Here is a 13,681-nt window from a genome sequence, read left to right on the forward strand (position 1 = left end):
GGTGGCTGCTCGTAGATCTGATTTTGATCAACCTCATCCTCATAATCGCCCGCATACTCATCATCCTCCTGGGTACCAGCAACAGCAGTAGCAGGAGCCACAGAAACACCAACAGCAGTAGCAGCGGCACCAGAATTTTGTCCTGGCTCAATAGGAACATGCTGTGCTCGTCCATACTGATTCGGAAGGGGGCGTAGTTGTTGTTGTTGCAGAGGTGCGACAGGTGCAGCCGGTGGTGGAAGACGCGCAAGCAGTTCATTAAATCTGTTATCGAGCTTTGTTTCGAACGTCTTCTCAAGGCCAGTAATCTTCTCCATGGCCTCTTTGATAGAGGCGGGGTGTCCCGATCTTTCGATGAGATGATACTACCGATTTGGTGGAGACGACTTTGACGATCCGACTACAAACGTGCACGACGTTGCGTCTTAGCAATCGCTAAACCAATCTCCTGAGGTTATTGACCACGCCGGAGCACGATCAACCTGACCACGAAGGTCTATTCCTGCAAGCAATCGAAGAACGAGCAAGAATATGATAAAAGCAATCTGAATATTGCGAATATATATGAAGTATTGATAAAGGTGGGGATCCGTAAGCGGTCTTGGTCTGGTCGTTGGACACAAACGAAGTACACGAAGTTGCAATGGCTAACTTTTAACTAAACAAATCCCAAGGAAAAGCTACTAGATGGATCTACTTATATAGGAGCAAGGGGTGGCGGCCAAGGAGGTGGGAGGACGTCCCAAGGCAGCCTAAAACTAAATCTAGGTCGTACAAGGCCAATGGGCCCAAGTGGAGGTGATGTAACACCTTTGGACTTGTAGTTTGACTCGGATTCTGCTGCAGCATCAGATTGTTTCGTCCACAACTCAACGCTCCTGACGAATTTGAAGGTGATTCCAATTGGGTTGGAAAGTGCACGAAATCTAGTTTCCAACAAAAAAAGAATCACCCAATTCGGAGTCCGTATGAAAAACTTGTGTGCGTTTTGAGTCAGGTGTCTCTGTGCAGTCCGAATCTGAATCCAGAACGTGAGAGACTTGGACTCTATCTTCTCTTGGGCCAAAAGTGACGTGAGAGAACTTTTTGGACAGCAAATAAACATCTCTTTCTTCCTTATCTTCATATGTGGATTGTACAAATGTCCCATACACCTGCAATTAGACAAAACACAAAAGTGTGTGAAGTATTTTTGTTCTGGATAACATAAATAGATTATTGAATAGTTTGCACTAGAAATCACCTGACAAATATGCATATATGCAATATTTTTGGTCATATCCAAGGTAGTCATGTCCTCATCACGTTCGAAACAGAGCTCGATAACAAGTTTAATGAATTGCTCGCGCATCTTCCACCACCACCACCCGCTGCACCTAACGCACCTCTCCAACAACAACAACAACAACAACAACGACTACCTCCACGTCGCGAAACAGACCTCCGCCGAGCGAGCCGTGTCCCTCTTGCGTTTGGCCAAACTGTTGGTGCTGCTGTTGATACTTCTGTGGCTCCTGCTGTTGATGCGGAGGATGATGAGTATGCAGGCGATTAGGAGGATGAGGTTGATCAAAATCCGAACTACGTGCAGCCACCAGCACCACCACCAGCAGGTCGACCTCAGGTATATATTCGTAATGGTAGGCCTGCACCACCACCTCAGGTACGAGATGATGTCCATATTCCTAAACTGAAATTGAATATTCCACCATTTGAGGGTAGATATGTTCCTGATATATATCTTACTTGGGAGTTAGAAACTGAACAACGATTTACATGTTTACAATATCCTGAGGAGAGACGGGTTGCTGCTGCTGTTTGTGCTTTCACTAGTTTTGCATGTGTATGGTGGTCTGAACATTGTAGATTATATCCTATTCCAACTACTTGGGCTGCTTTGAAAACTGCTATGCGTACGCGTTGGGTTCCACCATATTATCAACGTGAGTTGCTTCAAAAATTGCAGCGTTTAAGACAAGGGAAAAATTCTGTAGAAGAATATTATCAGGAATTACAAACTGGCATGATTAGATGTGGTATTGTTGAGGAGAATGAAGCTATGCTTGCACGTTTTCTGGGTGGATTAAATAGAGAGATTCAGACCATTCTAGACTATAAGGAGTATACTAATATCACTCGTTTATTCCATCTTGCTTGTAAAGCTGAACGTGAAGTGCAGGATCGACAAGCATTGGGGCGAACTAACTTTTCTGCAGGCCGACCTTCATCATGGACACCACGTGCATCTTCTACTTCAACTGCACCAGCACCTCCATCCGGTGCCACCTCCAGCCGTGATACAAGAAAACAGGCACAACCACCATTATCTTCCAAGAGCGCACCTGCGGGTCCTGCAGAGCGTTCTTCTTCTTCCATGGCATCAACAAGGCACACAAGTGATATTATTTGTCGTCGTTGTAAGGGAGGAGGTCATTATGCGAGGGAGTGCAAATCTCCGCGTGTGATGATTGCTACCGCGGATGGTGGATATGAGTCCGCTAGTGACTATGATGAGGAGACATTGGCTTTTATTACACGTGAAGAACATGGTGGAGATGATTCTGATCATGAGACGCAATACATGGCTCCTGAAGACGCTGACAGGTATGAATGTTTAGTTGCTCAACGTGTTTTGAGTGTGCAGGTCACACAAGCTGAGCAAAATCAGAGGCACAATTTGTTCCATACCAAGGGAGTTGTGAAGGAACGTTCTGTGCGCGTCATAATAGACGGAGGGAGCTGCAACAACTTGGCTAGCATGGAGATGGTGGAGAAGCTTTCTCTCACCACAAGACCACATCCACATCCTTACTACATCCAATGGTTCAACAACAGCGGCAAGGTTAAGGTAACACGTACTGTTCGTGTGCATTTTAGTATCTCTACATATGCCGATTATGTTGATTGTGATGTGGTACCTATGCAAGCATGTTCCTTATTACTTGGTAGACCATGGCAATTTGATAAAAATTCTGTACACCATGGTAGAAACAATCACTATACTCTTGTTCATAAGGATAAAAATATTACTTTGCTTCCTATGACTCCTGATTCCATTTTGAAAGATGATATTAATAGAGCTAATAAAGCAAAACAGGAGACGAATAAGAGTGAAAATCAGATTGTGGCAAAAGAATTTGAGCAACAAATGAAGCCTAATAATAAACCATCTAGTGTTGCTTCTGAAATTAAATTGAAAAGTGCATGTTTATTTGCCACCAAATCTGATATTGATGAGCTAGATTTCAGCAAATCTGTTTGCTATGCTTTTGTGTGCAAAGAGGCATTATTTTCATTTGAGGACGTGCCTTCCTCTTTGCCTCCTGCTGTCACTAACATTTTGCAGGAGTTCGCTGACATCTTTCCACAAGACGTGCCACCGGGATTACTGCCTATTCGAGGGATTGAGCATCAAATTGACTTAATTCCCGGCGCTTCACTGCCAAACAGTGCACCATACCGTACCAATCCAGAGGAGACGAAGGAGATTATGCGTCAAGTACAAGAGCTTCTCGACAAAGGTTATATACGCGAATCCCTTAGTCCTTGTGCTGTTCCTATTATTCTAGTGCCGAAAAAGGATGGTACATCACGTATGTGTGTTGATTGTAGAGGCATTAATAATATTACTATTCGTTATCGTCATCCTATTCCTAGGCTACATGATATGCTTGATGAATTGAGTGGCTCTACAATATTCTCCAAAGTTGATTTGCGTAGTGGATACCATCAAATTCGTATGAAATTGGGAGATGAATGGAAAACAGCATTTAAAACTAAGTTTGGATTATATGAGTGGTTAGTCATGCCTTTTGGGTTAACTAATGCGCCTAGTACTTTCATGAGACTAATGAACGAAGTTTTACGTGCTTTCATTGGACGATTTGTGGTAGTCTATTTTGATGATATACTAATTTATAGCAGATCTTTGGAAGAACATTTGGAACATTTACGTGCTGTTTTTATTGCTCTACGTGATGCACGTTTGTTTGGTAACCTTGGGAAGTGCCACTTTTGCACCGACCGAGTATCTTTTCTTGGCTATGTTGTTACTCCACAGGGAATTGAAGTTGACAAAGCCAAGATTGAAGCTATTGAGAGTTGGCCGCAGCCCAAAACGGTCACACAAGTGAGGAGTTTTCTTGGCCTCGCTGGATTCTATAGGCGTTTTGTGAGAGATTTCAGCACCATTGCTGCACCTCTCAACGAGCTTACAAAGAAGGATGTGCCTTTTGTTTGGGGTACCGCACAGGAAGAAGCCTTCACGGTATTGAAAGATAAGTTGACACATGCTCCTTTACTCCAACTTCCTGATTTTAATAAGACTTTTGAGCTTGAATGTGATGCTAGTGGAATTGGATTAGGAGGTGTGTTATTACAAGATGGCAAACCTGTTGCATACTTTTCTGGAAAATTGAGTGGGCCTAGTCTGAATTATTCTACTTATGATAAAGAATTATATGCTCTTGTTCGGACTTTAGAAACATGGCAACATTATTTATGGCCCAAAGAATTTGTTATACATTCTGATCATGAATCTTTGAAACATATTAAAAGTCAAGCTAAACTGAATCGTAGACATGCTAAATGGGTTGAATTCATTGAGACTTTCCCTTATGTCATTAAACACAAGAAGGGAAAAGAAAATGTTATTGCTGATGCATTGTCTCGTCGCTATACTATGCTTTCACAACTTGACTTCAAAATATTTGGTTTGGAGACCATCAAAGATCAATATGTGTATGATGCTGATTTTAAAGATGTAATGCAGAATTGTAAAGAAGGAAGAATGTGGAACAAGTTTGTCGTTAATGATGGATTTGTGTTTCGTGCTAACAAGCTATGCATTCCAGCTAGCTCCGTTCGTCTTTTGTTGTTGCAGGAAGCGCATGGAGGAGAATTAATGGGACATTTTGGCGTGAAGAAGACGGAGGACGTACTTGCTACACATTTCTTTTGGCCAAAGATGAGACGGGATGTTGAGCGTTTTATTGCTCGATGCACTACATGTCAAAAAGCTAAGTCACGACTCAATCCTCATGGTTTATATATGCCTTTGCCTGTACCTAGTGTTCCTTGGGAGGATATATCTATGGACTTTGTTTTAGGTTTACCTCGAACAAAGAAGGGGAGGGATAGCATATTTGTTGTCGTGGATAGATTCTCGAAAATGGCACACTTTATACCATGTCATAAAAGCGATGATGCTGTTAATGTTGCTGATTTGTTCTTTCGTGAAATTATTCGCTTGCATGGTGTGCCAAATACTATTGTTTCAGATCGTGATACTAAATTTCTTAGCCACTTTTGGAGATGTTTATGGGCTAAGTTGGGGACTAAACTGCTTTTTAGTACTACTTGTCACCCCCAAACTGATGGACAAACTGAAGTAGTCAATAGAACGTTGTCTACTATGCTTAGGGCTGTTTTGAAGAATAATAAGAAAATGTGGGAGGAATGCTTGCCTCATAGTGAATTTGCTTATAATCGTTCATTGCATTCTACTACTAAGATGTGCCCTTTTGAAGTTGTGTATGGTTTCCTACCTCGTGCACCTATTGATTTGTTGCCTCTTCCATCTTCGGAGAAGGTTAATTTTGATGCTAAACAACGTGCTGAATTGATTTTAAAAATGCATGAGTTAACTAAGGAAAACATTGAGCGCATGAATGCTAAATATAAACTTGCTGGAGATAAGGGTAGAAAACATGTTGTGTTTGCACCTGGAGATCTTGTTTGGTTACATTTGCGTAAGGATAGATTTCCTGATTTGCGCAAATCAAAGTTAATGCCACGTGCTGATGGTCCATTTAAGGTGTTAGAGAAAATAAATGATAATGCATATAAACTTGAGCTGCCTGCAGATTTTGGGGTTAGTCCCAATTTTAACATTGCAGATTTGAAGCCTTATTTGGGTGAGGAAGATGAACTTCCGTCGAGGACGACTTCATTTCAAGAAGGGGAGGATGATGAGGACATCAATACAATTGTTACACCCACAGCCCCTGCTGCTATACATACTGGACCAATTACTAGAGCTCGTGCACGCCAACTAAATTACCAGGTACTTCCGTTTCTTGGTAATGATTCTAATGTTCATGAGAATATGATGCTGCCTAAATTGGATACATTTGTTTTGCTTACAAATGAAGGGCCTAGCTTGGAGAAGGATGAACATTGGAGCAAGAACAAGCATGGAGATGATGGCATGCGCAAGGGGAACAAGAACGGAGTTACAAGTGATGATTTCAGGACTTTGAAGCCACCATAATGGGTGCATGAAGCCTTGGACGAAATATACAAGATGCCACTTCATAAATTTCGTCTCGAGGCTATTTTAGGTGCCGCGTCACCTTATTATTGGGCCAGGCCCATGTAATTTCGAAATACATAAGTATAGGCTATTTTTAGAGTCCGTATGTGTGGGGAAACAAGAGATACGGTTGATTTCGGACCCCTCCACCAAGGGCCACGAAATTCCCCCCTCTTCCTCCATATATACAGCCCTTAGGGCATCGTTTAGACTTTGGGTTTTGTTTAGATTAAAAGTTCGCCATAGCTGCAACTTCGCGTACTTCGTTTGTGTTCAACGACCAGACAAAGGCGTCACAGAACCCCACCTTGATCAATAAAGCTTTCATCTTATATTCGCAATATCCAGATTGCAATCTTAGTTTCTTGCTTGTTCTTCGTTTGCTCGCAAGAAACAGACCCTCGTTGATAGAGGCGGAGGTGTCCCGTCTTTCGATGAGATGATGGATTTCGCTTTGGTGGAAGTCGACTTTGACGATCCGACTACGAACGTGCGAGGACGTCGCGCCTTAGCAATCGCTAAACCAACTCCGAGAGGTTATTGACCACGCCGGAGCACGATCAACCTGACCACGAGGGTCTGTTTCCTGCGAGCAAACGAAGAACAAGCAAGAAACTGAGATTGCAATCTGGATATTGCGAATATAAGATGAAAGCTTTATTGATCACGGTGGGGTTCTGTGACGCCTTTGTCTGGTCGTTGAACACAAACGAAGTACGCGAAGTTGCAGCTATGGCGAACTTTTAATCTAAACAAAACCCAAAGTCTAAACGATGCCCTAAGGGCTGTATATATGGAGGAAGAGGGGGGAATTTCGTGGCCCTTGGTGGAGGGGTCCGAAATCAACCCTATCTCTTGTTTCCCCATACATACGGACTCTAAAAATAGCCTATACTTATGTATTTCGAAATTACATGGGCCTGGCCCAATAATAAGGTGACGCAGCACCTAAAATAGCCTCGCGACGAAATTTATGAAGTGGCATCTTGTATATTTCGTCCAAGGCTTTATGCACCCATTATGGTGGCTTCAAAGTCCTGAAATCATCACTTGTAACTCCGTTCTTGTTCCCCTTGCGCGTGCCATCATCTCCATGCTTGTTCTTGCTCCAATGTTCATCCTTCTCCAAGCTAGGCCCTTCATTTGTAAGCAAAACAAATGTATCCAATTTAGGCAGCATCATATTCTCATGAACATTAGAATCATTACCAAGAAACGAAAGTACTTGGTAATTTAGTTGGCGTGCACGAGCTCTAGTAATTGGTCCAGTATGTATAGCAGCAGGGGCTGTGGGTGTACAATTGTATTGATGTCCTCATCATCCTCCCCTTCTTGAAATGAAGTCGTCCTCGACGGAAGTTCATCTTCCTCACCCAAATAAGGCTTCAAATCTGCAATGTTAAAAGTGGGACTAACCCCAAAATCTGCAGGCAGCTCAAGTTTATATGCATTATCATTTATTTTCTCTAACACCTTAAAGGGACCATCAGCACGTGGCATTAACTTTGATTTGCGCAAATCAGGAAATCTATCCTTACGCAAATGTAACCAAACAAGATCTCCAGGTGCAAACACAACATGTTTTCTACCCTTATCTCCAGCAAGTTTATATTTAGCATTCATACGCTCAATGTTTTCCTTAGTTAACTCATGCATTTTTAAAATCAATTCAGCACGTTGTTTAGCATCAAAATTAACCTTCTCCGAAGATGGAAGATGCAACAAATCAATAGGTGCACGAGGTAGGAAACCATACACAACTTCAAAAGGGCACATCTTAGTAGTAGAATGATGAGGACATCAATACAATTGTTACACACACAGCCCCTGCTGCTATACATACTGGACCAATTACTAGAGCTCGTGCACGCCAACTAAATTACCAGGTACTTTCGTTTCTTGGTAATGATTCTAATGTTCATGAGAATATGATGCTGCCTAAATTGGATACATTTGTTTTGCTTACAAATGAAGGGCCTAGCTTGGAGAAGGATGAACATTGGAGCAAGAACAAGCATGGAGATGATGGCATGCGCAAGGGAAACAAGAACGGAGTTACAATTGATGATTTCAGGACTTTGAAGCCACCATAATGGGTGCATGAAGCCTTGGACGAAATATACAAGATGCCACTTCGTAAATTTCGTCCCGAGGCTATTTTAGGTGCTGCGTCACCTTATTATTGGGCCAGGCCCATGTAATTTCGAAATACATAAGTATAGGCTATTTTTAGAGTCCGTATGTGTGGGGAAACAAGAGATAGGGTTGATTTCGGACCCCTCCACCAAGGGCCACGAAATTCCCCCCTCTTCCTCCATATATACAGCCCTTAGGGCATCGTTTAGACTTTGGGTTTTGTTTAGATTAAAAGTTCGCCATAGCTGCAACTTCGCGTACTTCGTTTGTGTTCAACGACCAGACAAAGGCGTCACAGAACCCCACCTTGATCAATAAAGCTTTCATCTTATATTCGCAATATCCAGATTGCAATCTTAGTTTCTTGCTTGTTCTTCGTTTGCTCGCAGGAAACAGACCCTCGTGGTCAGGTTGATCGTGCTCCGGCATGGTCAATAACCTCTCGGAGTTGGTTTAGCGATTGCTAAGGCGCGACGTCCTCGCACGTTCGTAGTCGGATCGTCAAAGTCGACTTCCACCAAAGCGAAATCCACCATCTCATCGAAAGACGGGACACCTTTGCCTCTATCAGGTTTACCTCGAACAAAGAATATTTGTTGTCGTGGATAGATTCTCGAAAATGGCACACTTTATACCATGTCATAAAAGCGATGATGCTGTTAATGTTGCTGATTTGTTCTTTCGTGAAATTATTCGCTTGCATGGTGTGCCAAATACTATTGTTTCAGATCGTGATACTAAATTTCTTAGCCACTTTTGGAGATGTTTATGGGCTAAGTTGGGGACTAAACTGCTTTCTAGTACTACTTGTCACCCCCAAACTGATGGACAAACTGAAGTAGTCAATAGAACGTTGTCTACTATGCTTAGGGCTGTTTTGAAGAATAATAAGAAAATGTGGGAGGAATGCTTGCCTCATATTGAATTTGCTTATAATCGTTCATTGCATTCTACTACTAAGATGTGCCCTTTTGAAGTTGTGTATGGTTTCCTACCTCGTGCACCTATTGATTTGTTGCCTCTTCCATCGTCGGAGAAGGTTAATTTTGATGCTAAACAACGTGCTGAATTGATTTTAAAAATGCATGAGTTAACTAAGGAAAACATTGAGCGTATGAATGCTAAATATAAACTTGCTGGAGATAAGGGTAGAAAACATGTTGTGTTTGCACCTGGAGATCTTGTTTGGTTACATTTGCGTAAGGATAGATTTCCTAATTGCGCAAATCAAAGCTAATGCCACGTGCTGATGGTCCCTTTAAGGTGTTAGAGAAAATAAATGATAATGCATATAAACTTGAGCTGCCTGCAGATTTTGGGGTTAGTCCCACTTTTAACATTGCAGATTTGAAGCCTTATTTGGGTGAGGAAGATGAACTTCCGTCGAGGACGACTTCATTTCAAGAAGGGGAGGATGATGAGGACATCAATACAATTGTTACACCCACAGCCCCTGCTGCTATACATACTGGACCAATTACTAGAGCTCGTGCACGCCAACTAAATTACCAGGTACTTTCGTTTCTTGGTAATGATTCTAATGTTCATGAGAATATGATGCTGCCTAAATTGGATACATTTGTTTTGCTTACAAATGAAGCGCCTAGCTTGGAGAAGGATGAACATTGGAGCAAGAACAAGCATGGAGATGATGGCATGCGCAACGGGAACAAGAACGGAGTTACAAGTGATGATTTCAGGACTTTGAAGCCACCATAATGGGTGCATGAAGCCTTGGACGAAATATACAAGATGCCACTTCATAAATTTCGTCCTGAGGCTATTTTAGGTGCTGCGTCACCTTATTATTGGGCCAGACCCATGTAATTTCGAAATACATAAGTATAGGCTACTTTTAGAGTCCGTATGTGTGGGGAAACAAGAGATAGGGTTGATTTCGGACCCCTCCACCAAGGGCCACGAAATTCCCCCCTCTTCCTCCATATATACAGCCCTTAGGGCATCGTTTAGACTTTGGGATTTGTTTAGTTAAAAGTTAGCCATTGCAACTTCGTGTACTTCGTTTGTGTCCAACGACCAGACCAAGACCGCTTCCGGATCCCCATCATTATCAATACTTCATATATATTCGCAATATTCAGATTGCTTTATCATATTCTTGCTCGTTCTTCGATTGCTTGCAGGAATAGACCTTCGTGGTCAGGTTGATCGTGCTCCAGCGTGGTCAATAACCTCTCGGAGTTGGTTTAGCGATTGCTAAGGCGCAACGTCGTGCATGTTTGTAGTCGGATCGTCAAAGTCGTCTCCACCAAATCGATAGTTATCATCTCATCGAAAGATCGGGACACCCTCGCCTCTATCAATTAGCATACAAATCTTTTATGTGCTCAAAGCCAATAACATTCAACTCAAGTTTAGTGACTAGTGTGCATATGCGTGAAAGTGCATCCGCAACTACATTTTCCTTACCCTTAATGTACTTGATCACATAGGGGAAAGATTCAATAAATTCACTCCATTTGGCATGACGCTTGTTAAACTTAGTTTGGCCTTTTAAGTACTTTAGTGTTTCATGATCGGTATGAATAACAAACTCATGAGGTCTAAGATAATGTTCCCAAACATGTAGCACACGCACTAAAGCATACAATTCTTTGTCATAGATGGGATAGTTAAGTTGAGCACCGAAGAGTTTTTCACTAAAATATGCAATGGCTCGTTTTTCTTGCATCAAAACTCCGCCAATTCCGGTACCACTTGCATCACAATGAACCTCAAAAGTTTTGTCAAAGTTGGGAAAAGCAAGAATCAGAGCATGAGTAAGCAAAGAGTTGAGCTCATCAAAAGCGGTGGATTGCAAAGATCCCCAAACAAAAGGAGTATTCTTCTTACTCAAGGCATGCAGAGGATCGGCAATAGTGCTAAAGTCTTTCACAAAGCGACGATAAAAACCTGCAAGACCAAGAAAACTACGCACTTGTTGCAAATTGGTGGGTTGGGGCCAAGTTTTAATTGCTTCAATTTTAGATTCATCAACATGGACACCCTTGGAAGAGACAACAAAACCCAAGAAAACCACTTTGTCGACACCAAATGTGCACTTTATCATGTTGGCATAAAGACGTTCCTTGCGAAGGGTTTGCAAAACATCCCTAACATGATTAAGATGCTCTTTCATGGTTTTGCTAAACACAAGAATATCATCGAAGTAAACCACAACAAAGACTTCAATATAAGGGCGAAGCACATAATGCATGAGACGCACGAAAGTACCGGGAGCCTCCGATAAACCCATAGGCATGACTAACCACTCATATAGGCCAAATTTGGTTTTGAAAGCAGTTTTCCATTCATCACCCTCTTGTATGCGGATTTGATAATAGGCACTTTTAAGATCAATTTTTGAGAAAGAGTTGGCTCCGGTAAGTTCATCAAGCATATCGTCTAATCGAGGAATGGGATGCCTATAGCGAACGGTAATAGCATTTATAGGTCTACTGACAGAGGCGGGGGTGTCCCGATCTTTCAATGAGATGATAACTAACGATTTGGTGGAGCCGACTTTGACGATCCGACTACGAACGTGCACGACGTTGTGCCTTAGCAATCGCTAAACCAATCTCCTGAGGTTATTGACCACGCCGGAGCACGATCAACCTGACCACGAAGGTCTATTCCTGCAAGCAATCGAAGAACGAGCAAGAATATGATAAAAGCAATCTGAATATTGCAAATATATATGAAGTATTGATAATGGTGGGGATCCGTAAGCGGTCTTGGTCTGGTCGTTGGACACAAACGAAGTACACGAAGTTGCAATGGCTAACTTTTAACTAAACAAATCCCAAGGAAAAGCTACTAGATGAATCTACTTATATAGGAGCAAGGGGTGGCGGCCAAGGAGGTGGGAGGACGTCCCAAGGCAGCCTAAAACTAAATCTAGGTCGTACAAGGCCAATGGGCCCAAGTGGAGGTGATGTAACACCTTTGGACTTGTAGTTTGACTCGGATTCTGCTGCAGCATCAGATTGTTTCGTCCACAACTCAACGCTCCGGACGAATTTTAAGGTGATTCCAATTGGGTTGGAAAGTGCACGAAATCTAGTTTCCAACAAAAAAAGAATCACCCAATTTGGAGTCCGTATGAAAAACTTGTGTGCGTTTTGAGTCAGGTATGTCTGTGCAGTCCGAATCTGAATCCAGAACGTGAGAGACTTGGACTCTATCTTCTCTTGGGCCAAAAGTGACGTGAGAGAACTTTTTGGACAGGAAATAAACAGCTCTTTCTTCCTTATCTTCATATGTGGATTGTACAAATGTCCCATACACCTGCAATTAGACAAAAAACAAAAGTGTGTGAAGTATTTTTGTTCTGGATAACATAAATAGATTATTGAATAGTTTGCACTAGAAATCACCTGACAAATATGCATATATGCAATATTTTTGGTCATATCCAAGGTAGTCATATCCTCATCATCCTCCCCTTCTTGAAAATAAAGCCGTCCTCGGCGTTGCTTAATCTGAAATGTGGCTAACAAAAGAGACAAGGTGTACATGTTGTATATGTATATGTCATCCATTTTTACTTCCCTTGATTTTTGCATATATGACACATGAATAGATGAGTAACTTTCATAGTTCATAAAATCTAAAGCCAAAAAATTAGCACAAGAAGTAGAAGGCATGAAAATATTGCAACTCAGTTTGCACATATAAGTGAAGCTCTTATTCATTTCAAAAGATTGACAATGTTCATCATTAAACCATCCCAACATTGGTGAATAAACCTTACTTGCATCAAATTTACATGCTACAACATGCTTAAATAAGCAAACATGCAATAAGTCATTCAACACAGAATCATCACCAAGATTAGAGGTCATATCAAAATGATTAAACATTGGTTCTTTTGCATCAAAAGTTAATTCAATGGGTGCACTCAAAATTGTTGGTATTTCAGTTGTTTGATCACATGGCAAAGTCAAATTATCAACGTAGTCCTCTAAAATAGGTGGTGTGATCAAATTAGTGGGTAGCTCATCAGATGGTGCATTCAAATTGACAAGGCATTCATCATTCTCATGTAGAGATGGAAGATCAGTACCTTTGTCATTACCTCTTATGATCAACTCAGATGATGTAGCCACTCTCGGGGGCGATGTGTCACATGGTGGAGGTGATGTAGTCCTGACAACAACGGATGTGGTTGTCATAGTATGCCTAGTAGTTGAAGGAACAATCATATCAACTCTTGGAATATGCATCGTG

The sequence above is a fragment of the Triticum dicoccoides genome, chromosome 5B (genome assembly GCF_002162155.2).
Source record: "Triticum dicoccoides isolate Atlit2015 ecotype Zavitan chromosome 5B, WEW_v2.0, whole genome shotgun sequence".
In the NCBI taxonomy this organism is placed as follows: domain Eukaryota; kingdom Viridiplantae; phylum Streptophyta; class Magnoliopsida; order Poales; family Poaceae; genus Triticum; species Triticum dicoccoides.